The sequence below is a fragment of the Erpetoichthys calabaricus genome, chromosome 5, assembly GCF_900747795.2.
Source record: "Erpetoichthys calabaricus chromosome 5, fErpCal1.3, whole genome shotgun sequence".
NCBI lineage: Eukaryota > Metazoa > Chordata > Cladistia > Polypteriformes > Polypteridae > Erpetoichthys > Erpetoichthys calabaricus.
The window spans coordinates 58,314,417-58,339,831 of NC_041398.2; the positions used below are offsets into that span (position 1 = coordinate 58,314,417).

At 38.2% G+C, this 25,415-nt stretch overlaps 1 protein-coding gene across 2 annotated transcripts in view; it reads right to left on the reverse strand.

Moving 5' to 3' along the window:
* The window catches only part of ctnna2 (catenin (cadherin-associated protein), alpha 2), a 1,866,011-nt gene that overhangs the window by 1,373,781 nt on the left and 466,815 nt on the right, over positions 1-25,415 (reverse strand). The gene's annotated exons all lie outside the window — the stretch shown is intronic.

Genomic DNA, 25,415 nt, shown 5'->3' on the forward strand with positions numbered 1-25,415 from the left:
ATAATATACGCTCTTTGGGAGTAGCAATCAGCCTTGGGTGTCTCGTGGAGTAAAATGAATCCCATCCGAATAGAGCTTTAAACATATTTATTGACTTTTGTCTAAGACTACGCTCTACTTTTACTGAACTGATAGACAAACAGGCAGTTTGCTCCATGAAAAACTGATGGACACATAGAGAGGAAAAGAGGGAACACTTATAGGTAAGAAGACTGAAGGGTAACTTTTTAGGAACTTGAGGACCACATGTGCCTCAAAACTATTATTTTCAGCTGCTAAAACTAACACTTTGTTAAGTGGCTTCCATGGTGGGGTCCTGCAAACCACCCCCCTCCCCCCCAGTTTGGCAAGCACTGATTTAGTGGATAGGGAGTAGGACCTTTAACCAAAGGGCAGTTAATTAAAAATCCTACTTTGAGCTCACTGTGTGACCTAGTAAAGTAGTTGCCTTATTTTCTGAATATAATAGAAGGCTAAATGGCCAAAACTTTGAGTCTGCTACCTACTTTTCTGCATTGAAATAACCTTCAACTTTTTTTTTTTGTACCCAGATATTCAACATTCCCTTTGGGAAGGGGATGTGTGAAATACATAAGAAAAATAATTTTAAAAAATCCCAATGAGGATATGCTCTCTGCTAGAAGAAATGCCACATTTGTCGCTAGTCTATTCAGAGGACATAGAGCCCAGTTATGCTACTAAGCCAGCCTACCTTTTCCTACAACATGCAGGGCCTCATTACTATCTAGCAACGAGGCTCTGCTGTTACCGTGTGAATGAGGGATGAGGGCAATTCCCAAGACAAGGTTTAGGAAACCCTCCAAGAAAAAGGCAGTCTGCCTGTATGTGAGCAAAACTATGTGCTCTCAGTCTAACACCCAGGAGTTGCAATATATATCACCATACTAGTCTGAGGTGTCTTCTTTTTCACTTTGGCACAGGCTGATCTGATAATTTTTTTGATATATATCATCTAAGGTGTCATGTGGTGGTGCCTGCAATGAAAGACTGACTCAGTGAGCAAAATAACACCTTTACAATGTAAGCAACAAACTGGATATAAAACTCTGTAAACCAAAACTACAGAAAAAGAAGATGTAAGATACAGGTAAGGCTTAAGAAAAAATGAAATGTCATAGATTAAGGCAAGCACTGTGGCTTAAATCAATTGGTGAGGGCAATTGCCTTTAAACTGAAAGTCTCACAGTTCAATCCACACCTCTGATTTATGGTGTTACCCTAAGCAAACTATCTGTGTTCCAGAGGTAAAAAAAAAAAAACTCTCAGTCATATAAGTCACCTTCAAATAATAATAATAATAATAATAATAATAATAATAATAATAATAATAAATGAACAATCATGTTTTTCACATGTAGATGATAAAAGATGATTCTTTGGCCTGATTTGAATATTACAGCCAAATCAACTTCAATAAAATCAAGGAGTCACTGTAGATTACTGATATCTCCACAATGCAAAATGTGATCCAGATCAGTGCACAGTCCTTTATTCCCAAGAACCTCATATAAGAGGATAAGTGGCTCAACTGCATCTGGTAACCAATCTAGGATGGTTGGTGTCACCTTTCCTGAAAGGGAAGCCCAAAAAATGGAAGGACAGCTGGAGAATGCAAGCAAAGACCATGCTTTCCCCTGCCTTTCCAGAGGGGAGCCTACCACAGAGTTGCTTGGGAGTCTGAATAAGCTGCCCCTGTCTGTAAGAGGACTCTGTGGAAAGCTCTAAGCAGGTACCTTTATTACAGGTTCTTCTGATTTACTTACCTTTGACACCAGAAGTATTCATTGCTCAGACTTTAAAAAGAGCATCCACTTCTTGGTCAGGTTAGCTTGGAGTCAGGAAAGACACAGTGTCAAGGATTCAGTTGAGCCAGAGTAAAAAGAAGGCTTGAGGTAGAAGATCAAGAGAAGAATTGTGTGCCCTGTACCCATCTTCCACCATTAACTCTCCTGTTTTAAATTTTTTCCAGTAAACCCTATTAGTTCCTATAACCTGGTCCAACACAGTTGTACTCAGGATCATGGGTTCTTAAGAGTACCCCCAATCTTTTCAACCTAAATACAGCACTAAAAGAAAAATACCTTTTGTTAGGCCCACTGAACTTGCTGAGAAATGCACACCAGGAACTTTACCGGTGAGCATGAGATATGCAATACTTGCTGATTCTTGCTTCTTTTTTGTCATTTCTGTCACAGCCATATAATTTGTGTAGCTAATTACATCCAGGGGATTTTTTTCCTCTTGAATTGTGATTGCCTAGTGGCCTCATGCTTAAAGCACAGATGCTGTGTGTCATTTAGTCTTCATTTGTCTTCCCAGCTAACATGTTTTGTAGTTCTTGTTGCTGAAGCAGTACATTAATTCTTTGTCCCTGGATCTCCTAAGACATCTCCCTTCCAATGATTTACAGTAAAAATAGTAAGAACAGTTTTCACCCTCAATGTCTACCACATTACTATGGAACCTTAGCAGCTGTGATAATCTTTCCAAAGTAATCTGAAGAATATTCTTTCATCTTTTTTTGAGGTAGGAACACATTAACCTGCTCTTCAGTCTATGTCAGTGCCTTTATTTATTAAATCATAAATCTCTCTTGTACAGGTAGTACACCTTATTAAGAATATCACGGATGAATAAGTACAGCACAGGCCTGTCCGTCACAACTCACCACAGGCTTAGCATTATGATCTGCAACTCGCTCACAATCGGTTTAAATAATTAAACTTCCACCTTATTTATATTATAATAATTTTAAAAGGGCTAATGGTTTAAACATTGATGCTGGAGATTCATTAAAATTTCAATCTCTAGTGCAATGAAATGCTGAACTAAATTACATTTTCTTTGTTAAAGGCGATTCTTGTTATGCCCTTGAGGAAATTAATCTTTATTTCAGTCTTTGTAAGCTTTGGCAACAATATTTAGATTTAAATGTGCTTGTTACAAGTAGATTTAATAACACATCAAAAGGCAATGCTAGTTATAAATACAAAGACCCCTGCCAAATAGCTTAAGTTCCTGTTTATTAAGCACGGTTCCATACTTCAGACTGGCACTTTCCAAACCTCCAGTTCGATAGCCGTCTTTGCAGTCTAATTATCTGAATGTCTTAAAGGCCTAGCTGTATTTATTGTTGGTCATATATTGGATTGGAGCAAGCAGTGCTTCAATAATTTAAGCGAGGAACTTCATGACAAGTATAAAACAAAAAGACAAACGTGTGTAGCTTTAGAGATAGGCAGTGCTCAATGCAAATATTCCTGGGAGCCAGCCACACCACTTGGAAAGAAAATAAGGGCTGTCACAGTCCAGGATGAAGCACCGAGAAACTTGAACACTGCACACTGTCAGGATTATACACCAAAAATAAACACAGCTATGCCTGAAACCATATTAATAATGGCTCTCTGTCACATGTACTGCTGACTTTCACTAGTATCTCATCTGGAAGCTGGTGGAGAAACAATTCTGAAAAAAAGGCATGCCAGAAGGAGGATTATGAATTTTGTTATTTACCTTTAAGGCGAGCTTTATGTCTAAGATGAAATGGCTGTCCTCTTTATCATCTGTTCTTTCAATTGCCTTTTGATGTACATTCCGTGCATGGTTTCATTCTTACCGATCATTTGCAAATCTACCTGTTCTTTGTTATCGTTCCTTGAGTAAATTTACAGAGCCCGAGCACCAGTTTGATTAATGGGTCAAGAGCACTATTTTGTTCTCTTAAGCTGACTGACACCTGTTTAGGTGTGAATAACTGTTGATCTGTAGATGAGAATGCCTTGTGATAGTTGGGTGTCCATTGCAGAGGTGGATGCTGCAATTGAATCATGATTGTCAGGCTGAGTGCTGCAGTGAAACTCAATCCTAATAAAAAATAGCAGATTAAAAAATAAGGAAGGATTCTGTTTCATATCTACTGTATCAAAATACTACATCTTCTATATATCGGTTTCCAAACCTGTTTAACCCACTTCAGGGTCCTGGGAACATCACAAGCAAAACAGGAAGCAGTCTGATATAGGGTGCCAGCCATCGTTGTTAGGTTCCAACCCCAAATAACCTCAAAAACGAACAAACCGTTTTAGGAGACAGATGGCGAGACTGTTCTGATTTGTTTTCTTTCTGAGACTGTACGCTATTTCATGTTGATCAATGGCAAAATTAGCACAAGTTTCACATTTTTATTCTTAGACAATAAAATGCAAAAAAGTTTAACGGGGATGATACAATGACAAATACAGCAGAGAGAAATAAAAGAGCCAAGTCAAGGCATTATTTAAAGTTATGGGAGATGAAATTGCATTGATTGATTATAATAGGAATTTTGCAGCAGATGATTTCTCTGGGGTCTGTCTCTATGTAAAACTGCCATGCATTAAATTACATGGCAGGCCCTCAGCTTTGATACTAAGGGACAAGTATGACACATTCCCTATGATTTTAAAAGATTAAAGTACATAAAAATGTATTTGTTAAAAAGTAGGAATTCTTATTTACAGAGCCTACATTTGGTTTCTGCTTCCACAATTATAAAACAGATAAAGCTGATAATAGTTGAATACGTATAAAAAATATATTAATGTTAAACTTTTAAGGTGTCTTTAATGTATATACATTTTGTTGGTTTTATTTATTAAAAACCAGAGAGAGCTTTAAATTACAAACACATTCTTAACTTTTCTACAGTCTCTTCTTCATCGGAGGATATACTCATCCCAGCAGCATTAAAGACAAAGCTAGCAGCAATCCTGGTTGGAACACCAATTAATAGCAAGGTATATTCATGCACTCTCTCTCACACTCTCTCACACTCACTCACTCACACACACACACACACACACACACACTTATGGTCTTTTTAAAGCTGCCAGCTCATTTAACATACATCATTGCGCAAATCAGTGAACCTTGAGAAAACTTAGACAAACATGGCATGAGCATGACTCTATACCAAGAGTGACCAGGCTGGTGAGTGAATCAAGACTATGCTGGCTATGAGTTGCCAGTGTAGACCGTGGCATGACTGTGGTGTTCTCAGTTCATACGTGCATATTGGAGCCGTTTGCATGTTGCTACAAAGGAAGAAATGCTAAATCAGATGATTCATCAGAGACATGTTTAAAGCTAGAGGTAGAAATGAACGAGGTTTATAAATGGACCAGACTAAAAGGGCAATAACTAATGAAAAAAGCTATTGTGTTTATAGTATTTGATTACTGTGCAAGATTTATATCATATTTTTACAGTGACATAAAAATGGGTGAGTCTCATTTTTTTTTTTTTGCTTAAGCTTAAAAGGTTTTAGCTACACATTTGTACTTATACAATGACCAAATATTAAAATATTTGAAATTTCAAATATCAGAAATTAAAATATTTGAAATGAAGGAAAAGCACAATATATTAACGGAAAATGGTGAAGATAGTATTAATTCAATGTGGCATCACAAGCATTAGTGTTGGAGAAAGGACCAAAGGTCAGATTTATGAAGCTTGCATAGACACAAAAAGATTCCAGAAATGTGAGTACACAACTTTCCACTCAAAGTCAAGATTTATAAAAGAAAACGGAATGGGAGGATGTGCATATATTTTTGACAACTCTGACCCATCAGTTTTCAGAATAATTGGGGTATGACAACACCCTTGGTAAAGTAGAGAAATTCAGCAAAACAAATTAAATGACAACTTACGCATATAATAATTTATTATCACCGAACCATTATTTTAATGTGTGTTGACATGAAAAGCATTAAATCTCAAAAGTGATGAACATGATGTACAGACTTTGATTTAGTTCCATTAAAAGAGGTCCAATGTTGCATGTTTGTATTAAATAACTTTTGTTTCTTCATCAGTTTAAATTAGGCAAGGCTTTGTTACACATCCCACATTATGTTGATATTGTGACATGTCTCGCTACTGCATGGGCTGTGGAGAGAGGAGTCTTGGGGGAGAACACTTTGTGAGGGCTCACGGCACCTTTCTTGAGAGAGTTGAGTGAAGGATCAGGGTGAGAGTGGAGTGAATGGTTAAAGAGGAGGAAGTGGCAGAAAAGCAGAAGCTACCCTTTATTTTTTTTTGGAGGTGACCAGTGACCTAGACAAGGAGCGGTAATAGCACTGTTTATAATGCAGCACACCAAATTAATAGCCAGTCAGCATTCTGAAGATTCCCCTGGAGAAGTGGCTCCTATGCGTCTTATTCGACAGGTCGTCACAGTATCATAGACTACAACAACATGCTGCATTGTGAGTTGTATTTTGCTAGGCTAACGCGGAGGGTTGCATTCATAATCTGAACTACTGTAAGAATTTTTGTAGGATTTTCTGAAACACTGCGGTGGGTTGGCACCCTGCCCTGGATTGTTTCCTGCCTTGTGCCCTGTGTTGGCTGGGACTGGCTCCAGCAGACCCCCGTGACCCTGTGTTCGGATTCAGCGGGTTGGAAAATGGATGGTTGGATGGATTTTCTGAAACATCACGAAATGTGTTTTTCTTGTTTTTTGTTTGCATTTCTGCCAGGACCATGGGCTGGGCTACTCAGAGGTCGCTTCTCGGCCACATGTGGCCCACAGGCCACCATTTGAATAGGTCGGCCCTATAGTCTAATCATAGTATAAAGGTTACACAGCATGGCTTGTTTGGTGCTGGCTCAGGACTATGAAAATGGTCATAATTGAAGGGAACAAGCTTTTATGGACCAGAATGATTTTTTTGACCATAATTATGATTGTCTTATGAGACGATTTGGCTTGAAAGAATCATCCTCTCTAAACTACTCAGCATTTGAAAGACAGATTGTGGGCTTTACCTGTTCATATCCAGGCTTCAACAATGGTTGGCTTTCTGCCACTAGGCACTTATAAGAGGCAACCAACATGTCAGGAATATTTCAGCCAGTCTTCAGCTCCATCATGTCTTCTGTGCCAGATGCAGACTGACAAAGAGCTATATTCAGTTTCAGATGTGTTTATAGGCCAATATAAAAACACAGTTTGCACCAAAGTCTGGGTTTCCTAACATAATGTCACATATCGCAATAATGGTGTCTAGTGAAAACGACATTGCTTTTGTTAACCATAAGCAGCTTAAATCCAATAACATACAGATCATCTTTGAGGTCAAAAATGAGACTGACTATATAGCGAGGACTGCTCTGGTATGATGCTACATAATAAGAAATCTCCAATTGCAGATTCCATTCGCAGATCAGAATCAGAGAACGTAGATGAACGTTATTCCTCCTCCTGTTGCACTCGCACTCTGCCGTTAAAAAATATTAGTTTCATTCCATTAACATCAGCAGTAATATGTTGCCATTCAATGTATTTATGCTTGTTGGTGATACCCGTGCTTAGGCCACCATATAAAGGCACTTTGCATACCTCTAATTTAGAAATTTTATCCTGTACTGCTTGATGCATCACAGAAAAGGCTCATCTTCAAGGCAATGTCAGTCTACAGCTTCATGATTGCATATGTGTGAGTTTGATTGGCACGGTCCATAAGCAGTTAATTTGGGGTTCAAGGTGCGTTCACAAATGCACACTTATAGATGATTGTGGTTTACAGAGGGTAAATTGAGCACTAATATGCATACGCAAGACTTTATAAAATAGATTTTTTTTTGGCGTATGCATACTTTCACACTTGATTCCACTCAAAAGTTACAAATGAGACCCCAGAACCTTTCCAGAAATAAAATAACATTTCTTATAATGTTTAAAAAGTAGACCTTTCCAAAGAGACTTTATTTTAGAAAGATGTATTATTTCCTGTTAAAATGGCTTATGTTACTTGGTTACTGAAAATTAACTTTGTCTGTTAATGCTTTGGTGTGTGCTTAAAAATGAGCTGAATGTTTTGACAGTTTAAACTGAAACTATAATAAGCTCTGCTATATCGTGCTTGGCTTGTTGATAGGAAATTAAATCAAATGTATAATGCAGAACTGCTGCCATAATGCAAGGATCGATTGAATGGTATGGTTTCAAAAGCTGTTTCTAAGTTATACAAGCATGCTGTACGGTTGGCTCCCATTTATTAAGTCAGAAGCACAAGCTAAAGCAGCTGATTTTGGAAACATGATTTTAGTTTTATGAACTTTGGACGACAGCCCAAGAGTGCTTCTTATAACCTCTGTTTCTATGTTGCACAAGCAAACTTCATAATAGCCTCCTCCCTCTAATGGGAGAATTTTATAAGCACTAAAAGCACTTTTCAGAGACAAGAAATTTAATTTTAAATAAGACAGCATTGCCTTGTCTAGCTTCATAAGATCAGTAAAAGAGCTAATCAAAGAGTAAAAAGAAGGAGGGGGAAAGTCAAAATAAGAATGCATCAAGTTACTGCTGACACTTCAAGCAGCAAAAGAAATGGGCCACCTGGAAAGGCTAAACACCTAACAGGACCAGGCTGGATGGTGTTCACAATTTATTAGGCTTAAACCAAAAGTAGAATAAACGTGTAGCTCTTTCTCCTACCTGTTCGGGATCTCTAATTGACAGGGATCGCAGGTAATAAAGAAAGAAGAAATGAACTGCAAAAGCAGTCAATTCTGACACAGAGATAAGAGTTTTGGGGTTTAGGGCATTCTTTAAATGTTTATGCAATCAAAGAATGTAAAGGGGAATAGAGTCACCCTGGGACACTACCATGACAATACAGCACTTACATCAGGGAATGTTGTATGGTTTGTGGCATTAGGCAACACAAACTAACCAGTTGAGTTTAGGGCAAGGAGCAGGTGGAAGAAGGAGACATGGTAAGAGACAACAAAAGCAAACAGTTTCTGACAGAGTCATGAACACTGCCTTAGCAATGGCAGCAGAGGCCTTTAGATTTTTAGATGTTTTTCTCTCTTTTCAAGCAAAATTTTACACCCTTCTCTTGGAGAAATGTTCTACTTTAAACTGTCTAATTCTTCTCTGTTTTCCTACAATTGAACTGGAAGCATAAGTTCCATTAGTGTTAAAGAAAAAGCCCAAAAAATATGATCAGCTTGTTTCTTTTCCATTTTGTTTTTAACTGTTCTGGAAGAACATTTTCATAAAAGCAAAGAATGAGTTATGTGAAAATATGTTGCAAGTTTCCCAAGTAGTGCTTCTAAAAGTCACCAATTAGATAATTGACTTTGTAATGTAAAATATTTGATTTTATCATAACTCAATATTACAATCACCCTACTAGCCATTAAAATTGCAACAATGCGTCATATTGGTTTGAATCTTGCAGGATGGATAGCTCTTCATAGAGTGTGAAAAAGATTACAAGCGTGGCACATATGCAAATGACGTGTGCAGGTTACACCCCTTGGTCTTTTCCATATTGGCTATAAAACGTGGCAGCAAAGGGTACCTCAGTGAGTGACTGCTGACAGTTTGTGTACTCTTAGGGACTAAACATGACACGGTGAAGATGAAGACAGACGTTCTGTCCAGCTCTCGGACTTTAAGTGAGGGCGAATTGTGGGAATGAGGGAAGATGGATTATGCTTCTGGAACATCGGTGCTCATATTTGATGGACTGATAGTACAGTGATGACTTTGACATCAGTGGGTAGAGAAGGGTCAAACCCACCAAAGGGGACCAAACACTGAAGTGAACCCGTGCACAAACAAACAGGGGGACAGGCACCTCTTGAACATGGAAGTGATGGACGAAGCAGCTACATCACAGACCCTAGCCCAACTGTTGGTGTCTGTCATACGTCAATGGGTTCCTTGATGCACTGTAGCAGCAGGGTCTTCTCGCTTACTGCTGAATTACAGGATGACTGGCATCACATCGTGCTTCCATACAAGACCCAATTCATTTTACTGCAAAATGATAGACCTCCTGTCTCTGTATGTAAGGGGTTCTGTGATAAAAAGTTCATGGAGGCATTTTGTAGTGCCATACGGGTTCAGCACCAGGTGTTATGGTGTAAGGCACAATTTGGTTCTAATTCCACATCGCACGAATTGCCAATACCTCCAACTAGCCAGAGAGTGTCAGAGGCTAGTTCCCTATCTGCAGAGGGTCCCTGATGCCATACTCCAACAGGACAATGGCTCATCTACATATGGTACAAACCTCCAACAGTTCCTAGTTGACTATCATGAGCTACTTGTTCCCTGTCCCACACATTAATTGGATTTGTCTTTCATTGAACAAGTCTGGTACATGGTTGGAAGATAACTGGAGTGTCTGGGACCACCAGAACTAACCACGGATGAATTTTCAGCACATACAAAGAGAGCAAAGCATGCCATTCCACAAACGCATATACGACAATTCCTCATCTCCATGCCAGGCCTTGTACACAAGGTTATTTTTACCCGTGGCGGATACACCAATTATTTATTATTCTTCATGTGCTGTACTTCTAAACATGTATCCCAAGTATTATGAGTATTCTTCCACATAAACTTCAAATAAAATTTATTAATATTACTCATATGTCTTTCGTGGAACTATAATATTTTTTGTATACTTGTATGTGAATATTATATTTAATATGTGGTGCTGTATTCTCTATCACGGTTTCGATCCATTATCAGTTTTTGGTATTTTTTTTTTTATCATCATTGTCCTGTGGGAAACATTTAAGAAATAATTTCTTCGTGCTATGTACACTTAAACGGGAGTACAATTCCTCTTTAGTATTAACTGTGGCTGTAATCACAAACACATCAAAGCCAACAATTAATTATTGACTGTAACAAAAGTTACAGGCCAATTACAATAAATGTCAAGAGCTTTACAAAGTTTGCTATGAACAATGTCATAATTGTTAAATGAAAGCAAATCATTAATACGTTCGCATAAAAAAACAGAACTTAAGGCTGCGAGGGCACAGATGGAAACCAACACAAATTTCTTGTCAAATGACATGCCATAATTAAAGTGCCCTAGGATTTTAATTAGGCAGATAATGGCGCTTAGACGACAGAACGTGTATTTTATATGGCATCTCACTCACAAGAATGTGAGCAAATCAATATTGTAGCAACAGAACAAATCAATAGCCCTCTTATTTTTTGGCAGACTATCACTGTGCACATTCCAAGATAATATTTTTCAATCAGCCTTTAAAAATAATACAACTGCAGGATAACAAAGAGAAAATACTCTAAGAAAATTGACAAATCAAACAAGTGTGTAAACAAAAACTGTTTAAAAAGCACATGTAAACTCTTAAGCACTATGGGATTATATCAGATACTTGGGAAGCACAATATAATTCACCAGATCAAGTAAATGCACCTATACTGGAAATCTGATTCTATCCTGGGATCTGAGAACTCAGTGCAACTTGAGCTTAGCTACACAAACAAGATCTGGGCTGCCAATGATTATTGACACTAGATCACTTTAAAATGGGCTCTTTCCATTAACTTCCATCTGTTGAGACTCTCAGGTTTGCTTTTCCAGATTGAACAAGGCTACACAATAATTTATTTCTTGAAAGCATTTTTATGGCCTCAGGCAGTTTCATTTTCTTTAACACAAAAAGACATTCAGAGAAACTGAAGTGTAGCTGATGAAAAAGGAAAGAGAAGGTGGGCATTTTTTACACATCAGTTCTTATAAAGAGCCCACTGAAAGTGGAGTTATTCAATGCTGAATATCTATTAGCGACTAGAAAACTAAGAATGTTTTATGTCTATGTCTTATTACCTAATGAGCACCTGAAAATTCAGAAACATTTTAAGAAGAACTTTTTTTCTTTTCCACTGGTGAGGTAGAAATCAAATATATTAATTAAAGAAAGAAACCTATCCTCTACTAGGTCAAGTTTGATAAAAAACCTCTTAAGAGTCTGAAACCAGGTAGAACAACACTTGTCCATTGTGTCTTTTAGTTACTCTTACAACAAATGCTCAAGAGGGAGCATTCATCACAGCAGTCTGTTACAGAATGATCAGAATGGTCAAAAAATATGGGCAAAAAATATAAGGTCTATCGTATAAACAACTGAATTTACAGAACAGTGCTGATTAATGCACACATTTACTTTAATTCGTTTGTTGGTTTACACCCAAATGACTTATTGAATTAAATGTCTGTTCTACCACACTCATGTTATTCTCGTATCTTTAATGTTCAGCTATTACTCTTGAAATCTCTGTGTATATGACAACTGTCCAGTCTTCTCGTTTGCAGGAGATCTGATGACCTCTTAACCACTTCCTTGTACATTTTGTGTATTACATGATTTTTCTTCTAGTAAATTCCTGTTTTTGTTGTTCACTTGACCTTTATCTGGTTTCCTGATATGCCTGAACAGGTTTCTGACATTTATTAACACTATAGATAGATGCTATATTTTAATGTTGAAAGCATACCAAAATACTTTGCTATTGTTACCTCCAAATTATTCTCTCACACTGGCCATTCTGTACTGCTAAAATTTATTGCAAAACCTTCAGAGAAAAGGCAACAAAGGCTAAAAAAGTCAGTACTTACAATTCCAAGTACTATACATTATACAACATTTAACCTCTTAGTATTGGTAACACAAAATAATCACTCAGTTCCTTCAATCCTTCCTCATAATACATATTGTACAGCAAAGTTTCTGAAACTATTTTAAGCACATTTTAGGTTGTGAAGGACTGTGACTCACTATTATATCTCAATGGCAAAACATTGCATATACAGTTTGCAAAGTGTCTATGAGGAGTCACCATGGGCAGTTTATGCAATCAACTTTGCTCTAATATGACGGTCTGCAGTGATTCTCCAAAAGTTGTCACACACGTGCGCATGGGAGGCAGCTAAAGGGCTTGAGTAAGGGCAGTTCCAAATCATACCGTGATGTCGCAGAGTGCAGACCATTCAAGCAAGATTTCACCTGGCCCTCTTGACGTCACTTCCGGGACCGAGCCTATGGAAGAAGAACTTGCCGGCTCCGGCCCCTGTGATGTCACGTCCGGGCTTGATCCTATGGCTGAAGTCCTTCATGAGCTCGACCCCTTTGATCTCACTTCCTGTCTTCCCCTTTAAAAGCCTCCACCTTTTCCCTATTCCCTCAGTTCTGCTTTGGACTCGGTTTTGTGCACATCAGTGCTGTTATACATTTTGCAACTTTGCAGCCAGATACCAATATACGGGTGGCTGCCCCAAATCTTTTTATGACTTATGTCTGGTTGTTGTGACAGTGTTGACAGCGATTCTCAAAGTGGGAGACCAAGATCTCACAGTCGTCATGGTGTGGGTCTCAAAGTCACTAAAAAGGGCAAGATTGGGTCATGAGGAAAAAAAAAAAAGCTTAAGAAACACTGCTCTATGTCCTGAGTAGTCTAGTCCTGATTCCTTGGAAGTTCTCTATTACTGTTATGTTCTTCTTGTAATAAGAAGACCAGAACTGCATGTAGTTTTCTGTAAGTGGCCTTACAAGTGTGTTACAGGTTATACGCATGGCCTATACTGGCTTGTACTTCATAAGTTTGCTGTATAAACCAACATACTATTAACATATTCAAGAACTTTCGTACACTGGATGGTTTTGAACAGTAATGTGTCTACCCACGTTTTTCTCAAAAGCCATTCTTTCTTGCTGTCAGCCTCCAAATTCATAATTATAAATTCTTCAATTGTCTAATCCAATTTAATACAACCTCAGGATTATAGGGACTATTCCCAATCTTAATATCAAAAGTGGGTTCAAGGCAGGACTCAACCCTGAACAGGGTAAATGTCTATCACAGGGCACACACAAGAACAGGCTGTCACCAACATTCATTTATTACTTAAAGTTGCCAGTCAGCTTAACCTGTTTGTTTTTGAGACGAGATATAAACCAATGTTGTTGCTCATGTATTTATTAATCAATTAAAAATCTATTCATATTTTTCCACACTCACATATCCGGGGTTCAGTTCACGGTCATGTGGGTACAGAACTTACTAAAGAATTATGGAGTGCAAGGGTGCAAGGAGGAATAATGGAGTGCAAGTCCTTAGGCTGGGTGGCAGTGTTTTACCAGGAACTCTTTTGACCATGAGAGGAAGTTGAGGAAAAATACTACACTATATTATTGGAATATTTTTCATTGTGACTAGGGGGCTCCGCCCCCTGCTCGCTTTGCTCGCCAACCCCTGTGTTTGGTTTACCGGATATACAATTTATTTTTTGTATAGCCCAAAATCACACAAGAAGTGCCACAATGGGCTTTAACAGGAGCTGCCTCCTGTTAAAAAAACAGCCCCCCAGCCTTGACCCTCTAAGAAGACCAGAAAAAAGTACGGAGTAGAATTTCACATTAGATGATATCACATAATATGATTTGGATTTGTTTTAAGTCCTGGAGATCTCATTCATCAAGCTGCCTCCCCTATTTTGCCATTCCACATCTGAAATAGCGCTAATCTGATGAAAGGACCCCTCATTCCCACGTCCTCATTCATCAGGGATGACTTTACCTTTGGCAGGCAATCTACAATTTAAAGAGATTGTTATTTTCTTGTGCATTATTACATATGCATTATTTTCACTTTTACTTTAAAAACTTTTGTAAAAACAATACTTGTTTCTTTATTTCCTGCCCCTTGCAAGGTTACGTCTCTTTCTTCCCAGATGTATAATACTGCTCGTGTTGTGAAGGGTGTTGCAGCTGAATGTACGCTAAGGATATGCCTTTGGATCATTTGCTGTCTTTTTGCTGCTTGCTAGCTGCCTCTTCTGCCTGTCGCATGTCGTTGTTTTAAGAGTTCGGAGCACATGATCCTTTCCTGCCAAAAGCAATCGAACAACTGCTAGCTTAGAGGTCTGTTAACTTGTTTTAAATGATGGCTCACTGCCTGGTCTCGTGTGACGTTGTAAAAGCAATACCTGTCTTTTATTTCTGGCCCCGGGCATGTTTGAATTCTTTCTTGCCAGGATGTATAACGCTGCTCGCGTTCGGTTGGGGTATCTGCTGTCGCGCAGCCCTTCGATCTTTTTAAAGCCTGTACAGCCGCTGTCCTTTTTGCTATGGCCCTGTGACAATCTCTTGGCACCAAGTCTCATGTTTATGGTCCCCGCGAGACGCACTGTGGCAAGTCTCCTTGGTCTCGCTGGTCTTTAAAATGTCTTTCGAGATTATCACGTATCGTAGCCTTGCATTTGCTTTCCATTCCAGGATTTTCTTTTATATATAGAGAGATATATTGTCAATATCTTTATTGGGAATGATGGATAAGCAGTAAATATGGGGTGATTTACTTCTATATGGAGGAAAAGGGTTGCCTGGTTAGAAAGGAGAGTGGCATCAAGCTTAAAAGGAAGGGAAAAGCCCACAGTCCAGCGATGGAGACAGAAGCAGAAAGACATGGATGGTGGCAAGGTTTATCAGGCAGTAAAATTTATAAATACAGTACATATGGTACATCAAAAGTGATTTCTCAGAGGACACTAAAGAGAGAGAAAGAAGTCCCGAAGGACTGAACAGTTCTTTCTAGAAGATAGCAAGTTACGTGTGCAAAGACCACCCATTAAGGGCTGCTAAAGGACTTAGGAAACTGGGACATTAGGTGCTCTGATATGGTGGCTCTATAACTTCACAGAGACCCTACAAATGATTCTACTACTTAAACCGTAAGCAAACTTGGCAAGAAGCTTAAAGGCTGTTTCATAAGTACCTACGTGAGCTTATAATAGGTGTTCTGATGTGAGCTGGGAAAAAGCTCACTGACAGGAGAATAAGACACGAGGCCCTAGGGAGAAAACAAGAAAGAGAAAGTTGGCAGTGGGAAGAGATACCTGAAAAGGCATATGGAGGTACTTTTGATGGTGAGGAAATAGACGTGCTATTTCACCAGACAGACAGGACAAAGAATGTGATAAACACCCCTATTGGAGCCTCAGGAATTGTATATCTTGCCGTTTTCTTTCATTCCTCTGTTTTCACGCCGTGGTCATCTTTCCCTTCTGCATGTTTTCAATATTAAAACACCATTTGGATTAAGTGTTGATTTGATTGGCATCATTTTTGGTGTGCAGATATGCCAGGGTGATTTCATATTACAAAAAAAAAAAATATTTCCCAAAAACAAAGTTCTCTTTTAATAATATTATTTTACAGTATCTTCTTTTATTCATATTACATTAATCAAGGCAAATGTTTTAAAGGTTTTATTTCTCAAATAAACCAGGATATTTTTTTGTTTTCTCTTATCAGTTCATTTGATGAAGTCTCAAACACCTCCTCACTCACATGAGACAGGGGGTTATAGAGCTTTGTTAGTTCGGGTGGTATGAGCTACACCTGCAGGGATAAACTAAGTGTGCTTCAATGATTGGCCACTTCAGAATTGACACGAGTGGATAAGTGAATACTATATTGCTTGTTGTTTATCTATGAAGATATATATGATTCTGTACAATCACATATTTTTCAATCTTTGATATATATATATATATATATATATATATATATATATATATATATATATATATATATATACACACACACACACACACACAGCATTTGCAAATCATGGTAGAGTAGTGAGAGCTGTTCCCACCTCACAGGACCAGCATTCTTGGTTTTATTCCTCCATTTTGATTGTATCAAGCATGCATATTCTCCCCCATTCATGCAGGGGTTTTTCTTTTGTTACTTCAGGTTTCCTCCCATATCCCTAAAGAGGTGCTGTTTAGATTAATTGTAAACTATAAACATGATTATCTGTATGTGTGTAAGAGTATTCCCAAGGTCCCTTCATGCCTTAGTGCTGCTAAAATAGACTGGTTTGCTACAAGTATGAACTGGAGCAAGTGGGTATAAAAGAATATACTATATATTATACACAAAAGCACATGTGTAGTGATGGTGTGGCTGGGAAGCATTAGGCTTGCCAAGAAGAAAACAGTGGCAAAAAAAAAAAAAAACAAGTCCTAAAAGATTAAAAATAAAACCATATACCAGCAAATTACACTGTCAATCTTATGAGGAGGAAGGACATTTTCAAGGAGTTAAAAGTCTTGTCTATAAACTAGGCGGCCCTAAATTAAAGCGAAGTAAAAATCATTATGACAAAATGAAAGAACACAATTAAACAACAAAAAAACACATTTTAGAATATTCACATCTTCACACTTTAGCAAGAAGGCTGTGACACTGATCTCCTGAAAAGTTCAGCCTAACAAATAAGTAGCAGTATGTGCAAAGAAGGAGTTTGCCCTGAGTGACATGACACCATCACATAAACGCAGGAACAAATCAGAATTGTCAACCAACTTGAAAGCATGCCTCGGAATTGTCTCTGGTGGTAATCTGTGCACTTTAAATGTAAAGAAATGATAACACCACCACCTTGGAAGGCAACCAGGACACTAAGCATTGCGATGTGGCAGAACTGCTGCTGATGTTGCTATTGCATATCTCTTTTTTCCACTAAAAATAGAAAAAAAATACAAATGTGTATCAGCTATTCTGCTTACAGAAATGTTTGCCTTGACATAACTCTAGACATTAAATATATTGCATGACTGAGAGGATTACCAATATGTTTTATATTGCAAAGATAAAAAGAAATCACAAATTTGTTCTAAGTTACATAAAAAATGTATCTGTCAATCCACGTAGCAGTGATCCCTGCCACATTATGGTGATTAATGATATGTGTAATATTGTAGTGGAATATTTAGTACTAGCCAACCCGCGGCGCAGCATACGCCACATAATTATTTATTGATGGGTGAACACTTCCTGAAAGACACAGTTTGGGGTGAGTCTGAGGATACGACTGTAAGTGAATGAAAAGATGGAACTCTGGAGAGAGCAACATACAATTGTCCGTGACTGAAAACTGGTTTTGGCAGATACAGGCATATCTTTTTGAAAGTTTGGCCCTGTGCCTTATTAATGGTCATTGTGAAGGCCAATCAAAAAGGAAATTGTCTGCGTGTAAAAAGTAAAAGGCAAATTTGAATCTGATGGGGTCAGGGATGCGCACTGCCTGCTCATGTGCCCGCCCCCAACTCCTCGCCTGAGTCACTTTCGTCTGTGTACAGTCCACATGCACCTGTGAGTCACATTGACTGTTCATTTTCCAAACACATCCTGAGTCGCTTTGGTCTGTGCTACGGTCCACATGCACCTCTGAGCCACGTTGACTGTTCATTTTCCTAACATGGCCACCGCTTCACATGTATTTCATGGAAACAACTCTTCTTTCAATGTTATACAAATTCCTGCATCAGGTAACTGTTTGTTTCTATCAGTCGGATATTTTTGAAAAAAACTCATTGACAAAACTGTTCCTCTCGAACTTCGGAACATGGCTGTAACCTTTGTTTGCCAACATTGGGATAACTTCGGCGACCCCATCTGACATAAAGACGCGCTATAGGTCTGCAGTGTACCACGATGCATACTACCGCCCCCCCCCCCCAAAAAAGGGTTCTGACACACAAACGCTGGCGAAGCTGCCTTCTTCGTATCTCACCGTCACTTGAAATCAGCAGTTCTTAGCAATGCACCACGCAAGCTGTCGTATCAACCACCAACTGTAACTTGCTTTCTTTATTCTTCGGTTATAGTCTTGAATAAAAGTGCACTTTTATTTATGTGAAAACAGCTGTGTCAGATGGGGTTGTATGGATTGATTCTGAATGCAACTGCGAGAATGAAAAGTGAATTAAAAAAAAAAAAAAAAAAGCTAACCTTTACCAGTATCATAAGTTACACCGGCTGTTACAGACTGAAATCAAATTTATGTTGTTATTCTAAAATTGTAAGAATAAGAGCAGTTCACTTCTCAAAGTGGAGCCGTGCGGGATCGAACTCGCCACCCTCTGATTCCCAGTCAGGAGCTGATACCATTACGCCACCGCGGTGGTTGTAGTAAGAGTGTCAATGTGGCATGCTAACGCGGCTTTTTTTTTTTTGTGCAGTTATATTTTTGAATAAAAGCGTACGTGTTCTCTTATTTGTACCTTTTGTGAAAGTGTTTCTTTGATATATGGACTTCAGGCTTCATACGTTATATAGTTTATGCATACATTTTGTCATTTACTATTAGAATATGAAAAACGTTTCTGTTTTAAAAATGTGTTTGCACAGACTACTATAGAAACGGAACACACATGAAATGCGTGTATTCCAAATAACGCTATATTATTTCGACTCTAAAACTCCACTTCAATCCCAGATACTGTAATCAAATCAAGGCAAGGCATGGGCTAGGAGAAGTTCCTTCTAAGTCGGTGGGGGGATGGAAGAGCTGGCTGCTAGTAGCTTGTGTTTATCAGCACATTTAGATGACAAAAGACTGGCGGAGAGATGCAAACGGATTTAAGACGCGATTTAAGGTGGTACGGATTTACGAGTTTTTCCGTAGGCTCTGGTAATTCTAGTGTTAAAAACACACTCCACTGAACAAATGCATTCCACACAGGACTTTCAATGCACCATTTGTTCTAAAACTATTTAGTCCCCCTATAAACACCAAATAAACATTTCCTTTAAAATGTATAACTTTACTAATGTTAAATTAAAGAAGAAAACATTTACTTTTGCTTGCTGGGGATGACATGGAAGAGGAGGTTACATTAAAGATGTTGAAGGTGTTGGAGATGTTGACAGCTGATTCTCATCAGTTATAGATGATTGAACTTGAGTGTAGATGCACTGCAAAAACTGGTGGAGTCCCCTGAAGGCTCGGGCTCATCTTTTCATCTAGGATGAGCCAATACAGAGCCAAAATGTGACATTATCCACATAATCTTTGCAAAGCACTGAGCATTGGGATATATATCTTCAAAGATTGTGAGACCTTTCTCGATGTGTGCAAAGGACTGCTGCATTTTCTTCATAGTGAAGCGACATGGCTCTACCTCTGGATTTTACTTCTTCTTGGTGCTCCAGTCGTGTAGCTCCATCAAATCATCATTTGTAGAGGGCTGCTTGTGTGAAATGAAATATTCATCCTCTAACTCCATTTGCAGTTGGGTGCTCAATATCACCAAGTCCTTGTTAACCTGATTAAAGCCCTTGAAATTTTTAACAAATTGAGGGCAAAGGTTCTTCAAATGCCATTCATACCTGTGCTCAGAACTTCATTCCAAGTCCTGTTTATATTCATTGCAGAGTTGTAGTATGCCTTCCAGAAGTCACAGAGAGTGACACCATCATCCAGTTGCATTGCAGTTACAGCCTGGTATAGTGTGCATCTCATGTAGTAGCACTTGAATATGGCAATGATCCCCTGGTCCATCAGTTGCAGAAGGGAGGTGGTGTTGGGAAGGAGGTAAATGACAGTGACATAGGGATGAAAGTCGATGATGTTTGTTGGGTGGCCAGGAGCATTGTCTAAATTAAGAAGGATAGTAATGGGATGCCCTTCTCTTTACAATACTTCTCCACTGCTGGTACAAAACGGTTGAAGAACCATTCCTCAAAAATTTCTCAAGTCACCTGAACCTTCAGACTTGACATCCACATTGCTGGAAGAGATGCCTTGGAGATGTTCTTCACTACTCAAGGATTCTGGGTGTGATACACTACCAGCAGCTTTAGCTTCAAGTGTACAGTTTCCTCCTAATATAAGGGTCAAACAATCTTTTGAAACCTTGAAGCTTGGCATAGGCTTCTCCTTCCTTGGATATAAATGAATGGTTTATCATCTTTTTCCGGTCTCACCTACATTCTGGAACAAATCCATTTTCTGCAATAGGTTTCGCCAATGTACCAGTGAATTCAGATGCTGCTGTTTCATCAGCTTATGCACTTAGATCCTGACGAGGTGAAGACTCTGTTGCTGCTTAAACCTCATAAACAATCTTGCATTTGCTTTGAACTCTGTCATTCTCATGGGGAAACCTTTTCTTGAGGTCTGAAAACAAAGACAACGCTTTCTCCTGAATCAGCATCTGGGTTATGGGAATACACTGATGAGTCTGCCGATCCATCCCTGGAGCTTGACCCTTACCATGGGTTAAAATGTGCTCCTTGTAATGCACAATTGTTGATGCCATCATTTGACTAAAACCAAACGTGGCAATCTTTTCACCCCTTTCACCCCTTTCATGACATTTTACCATGCTAACCTCATCTTCTAATGATATTGCATGACGCTTAAGGCTAGGAACGTTCTTCATAGCCATGGGGGAAAATATTAAAGTCACAAATGCAACACAAATGAGACACTGCGAATAGCACAAACGCAAGTTTTTGAACGGAATTGGCATGTACAAATACCACCGACCAACAACGTTGCCACACAGAACTTGGAGTTATCAGCACCAAACACTAGGTAAATAAGACGTTATTTTAATTTCTACGCTTTTATTTGATTTACACATTAAAATATACTGTATTTTACATTTTATAACATTTGTTGACTAATGTAAGGTTGCATAAACCGACTTAGAATGATTTGTATTTTTCCACATATTTTTAACAAAAAAAAATCAACGTAAAGGTCAAATCCGATGTAACACAATTTGATGTATTACAAGGTATTATAATATGAAAAGTGGAAATAGAACAGATTAGTTACTAAAATTAATAGAAGAACCAAATCAATTAGGAATAAAGAAATTTTAAAACCCCAACCAAAATGCTAACTAGAATTTAAATACAGAAACTGTACGATATTACAAACCAATAAGTACCCTAATGATTATGCTGTTTTGTTTGTGAGACATCCCACAAAATAAGTATTAATGCTCTGACTCTTTGCTGGGTGTCCACCGTGTTCTTTTAATGTATAATTGGGCTGTCACCACATGCCAGATCTATGTCTGTTATAAGGAAACTGCCAGGTCAAAACACCTAAGTAAAATCAAAAGACAAAGAAATTAAATTTTAAAGCCATTAAGGAGCATGGGCAGGGGTCAGAAACTCTGTAGTCAAAATGATAATGAGCAACAAAACCAAAATGGTGATCAAAAAGTTTTAAAACAAAATAACCACATACGTTTTTAAAGTACAGTATGTTTCAGCAGCAACTGAATAGTCCTTCCCTGAACTAACAATTATTGTTATTAATTAATCCGAAGAAAGATAATGCATGTCCCCATCTTAAATAGTCTTTGGGAGTTGATGTTACACTCCGCAATAACGTCTGCTCAAATTCCTTGCAAAAGGTATTGTTGCTGTAAAGCCATGAATAAAGACATTCCCCATGGAATTAATAAAGTTTATCTAATCTAATATCTAATCTAAATAGTGCAACCCATATAAAACAATAGACAAAATGGTGCTGTAAAATAATGGCATAAAATATCAAAATTGATTTAAACCATAAAGCATGCATAAAATGTTTCCAAATCTCAATTCATAACAGTATAAGTGTGCACAATGTTGCTCAGTAATATGCTATGTCTGTGACCAAAAATATGTTTGTGTCCTTTGAAAACATACAGAAAAATATAATATTTCAAAAAAGAAAATAAAAATTGAAATACTCACAAACAAGACAAATAACTGTACAGGTGTCAAGGACTATCCTGGCATCTACTTTACTTTGTTGAATTAATTGCTGAGCTTATTCGGGGTAATGAAATTGTCTTGAATGAATACAAGGCAGGACTTCTTGTTACCTTACTTTTAGTTCCCTAAGATCTGACACTTCCATCTACTGTGGTACCTCTGGTCACAACAGTAATTCGTTCCAAAACTCTGGACGCGACCCAATTTGGTCGCGACCCGAACGTAATTTCCCCATAAGATTGGATGTAAATACAATTAATCCGTTCCAGACCGTACAAACTATATGTAAATATATATATTTTTTAAGCACAAAAATAGTTAATTATACCATAGAATGCACAGTGTAATAGTAAACTAAATGTAAAAACATTGAATAACACTGAGAAAACCTTGAACAACAAAGAAAACTAACATTGTAAGAGTTCGCGCTAGACCCTTACGAACTGCTCGCTGTAAACAATTTTTTGAGTTATAAGCACAGAGAAAAAAATTAAATGCCACTTCTCTTGCAAAACGTTTCAAACCATCCTCTACTGGCTTAAAATTCCTCACCTTCACAACTTGAAGAAGGATTTTTTTTATCAAATTGCCATGAATCTTCCTGGCTTTATCACATATGATCGCCTCGCTTATGCTATCCCCTGCTAGTTGCTTCTCATTCAACCACACTAGCAACAATTTTTCCACCTCTTCCAGCACTTGAGGCCTCTGCTTGGTTAACATTGTAACTCCTTTTGCAACATCAGCTGCTTTGTTAAGCCCTGTATACGCAAACAAAAGAAAATGGGAAACGGAGAATGGGGAATCATTGGCGTGTACGAACACGCATAGGGAAATTAGCCGCCAGTGTTTTTGTTCGCCACTAGAGCGTGTGGTCGTGAACAAATGCAAAATTTTGCCAAACATTTTGATCGTAACCCGATTTGTACATGTTCGGAAACGTTTGTGACCAGAGGTTCTACTGTACATGTATTCTACAAATTTTGCACTCTTTCAAGAATACCATACTTCCTTTACAAATTAGACAAACTGCCTTTCATTTCACCCCTGTTAATTTTCCTCACATTGTCACTTTGAAGTGTTCCAATGATTCCTTCTGTTCCACTTCATTTTGTAAATTTATGATGTGCTAGGCATATTCCTTTACATACATTAATAGAGACAGGTCATAAAAATGGACTCCCAGTGGAGTTTAGTATTACAGTTGAAATGGCTTAAGTTTGTGGTATTAAAAAAATCTATAACATACATCATTTTAGAAGATGCCTTCTGGGACAAAAGGATAATCCCTAAGGACCCACAGGCTGCAGTTTAAGTAGCCCTAATTTATGCAACATAGTGTCTTTAAACAGCAGAATCCAAAGCTCCACCATAGCTTCACAGCTTTAGCAATCAATTAAAAGCCTAAATATGCACTGAAAAATGTAAATGTTAGAAAAAGATCATGGCAGAATCCAGACTGGATGCCCACATACAGTGCATGGAGACAGGGAAATGGCAGTAAGGGAACACCTGAATGTCAAAAATAGATTTGTGACACCTTAGCAACAGGATAGAAGGAGGAACTTCCTGGGATTTTGTCCACAGCACTGAATTAAAAAATCAAATGCTTATAAGATTACCAACAGATTCTCAGTCTTCTCATGACCTGTGTGTTTTCACAATCTCTTCAGGAAAGATAGTAAATCTGCAGTGTGGACATAACTGTAAAATCAGTGAATGGATTCAAAGGGTTCCTCCCATCAGACGACTTTTCATACTTGTTAGCAATTGGAGGGGGGATTAAGATACAAAATGCACGTTGCCCAAGAAAAAAAAATAGAAAATATAGGTAATAAAATCAAAAGGGAATAGCCTAAAATACTGTTTTACCTCTAACAACGTACTGTCTGACCATTTTGAAATGCACTTGTTCTTCTAATCAAATTTAAGTATGTTTTCATAAACAGCTGTATTTACATCACAAATCTTTTTTTTTGCTGAAGTATTGATTATAAATTAAACAATAATGATTGCAGATAGATAAGTACAGTGATTCAGTTGTTAGCTCATTCATGACTTAGTTAAGTGTGTATTCGTTGTTTGCCACATCTTAAAGACATCCACATCAGGATAACTGGCAGTTCTAAATTGTGCCATTATAGGTTAAAGAAGAGGGACGCCTCACGCCTGGAAAAACTGGTGAGGAAGGCAGGCTCTATTGTAGGCATGGAGCTGGACAGTTTGACATCCGTGGCAGAGCGACGGGCGCTGAGCAGAGTCCTGTCAATCATGGAGAATCCACTGCATCCACTGAACAGGATCATCGCCAGACAGAGGAGCAGCTTCAGTGACAGACTGCTGTCACCGTCCTGCTCCACTGACAAACTGAAGAGATCCGTTCCTCCTCCACACTATGCGACTCTTCAGTTCCACTTGGGGGGGTAAACGTTAACATTATTCAAAGTTATTGTCTGTTATATCTGCATTTTTATCACTCTTTAATTTAATATTGTTTTTTATCAATATGCTGCTGCTGGAGTATGTGAATTTCCTCTTGGGATTAATAAAGTATCTATCTATCTATCTAATGTGCTTTGCATTGGACTTCCATTACACTGGATAGGGTTGGTGCAGCATCTGGTAAAGGAAGCTGTTGCATTGAACTAAGCACTGAAAAAATGGATTGGTGGGTACATAAACTAAAATAACAAATTCTGCAGCGCTTATGACCCCTCAATCTGTGGCACTCATTCTCACGTAAGGAGTCTAGTCTGATAATTTAAGTCTAATTTTAACCACCCCTAACATTATGTTGCATTTTCCTTCTGTCATTTACATTAGAGAATTCTTAAAACATTTTTGCAGTAATTCTGCCTGGCTTTGGTAAGGCAGAGTCAATATTTATATTTTTGTGTTCAAGGTTTAGCAATTCTGCCTTGTGAAGCATAATGTCACCAAACTTAGCGTATAAAGCATGGCAGTGCTGGTATTTGTCTATGTAA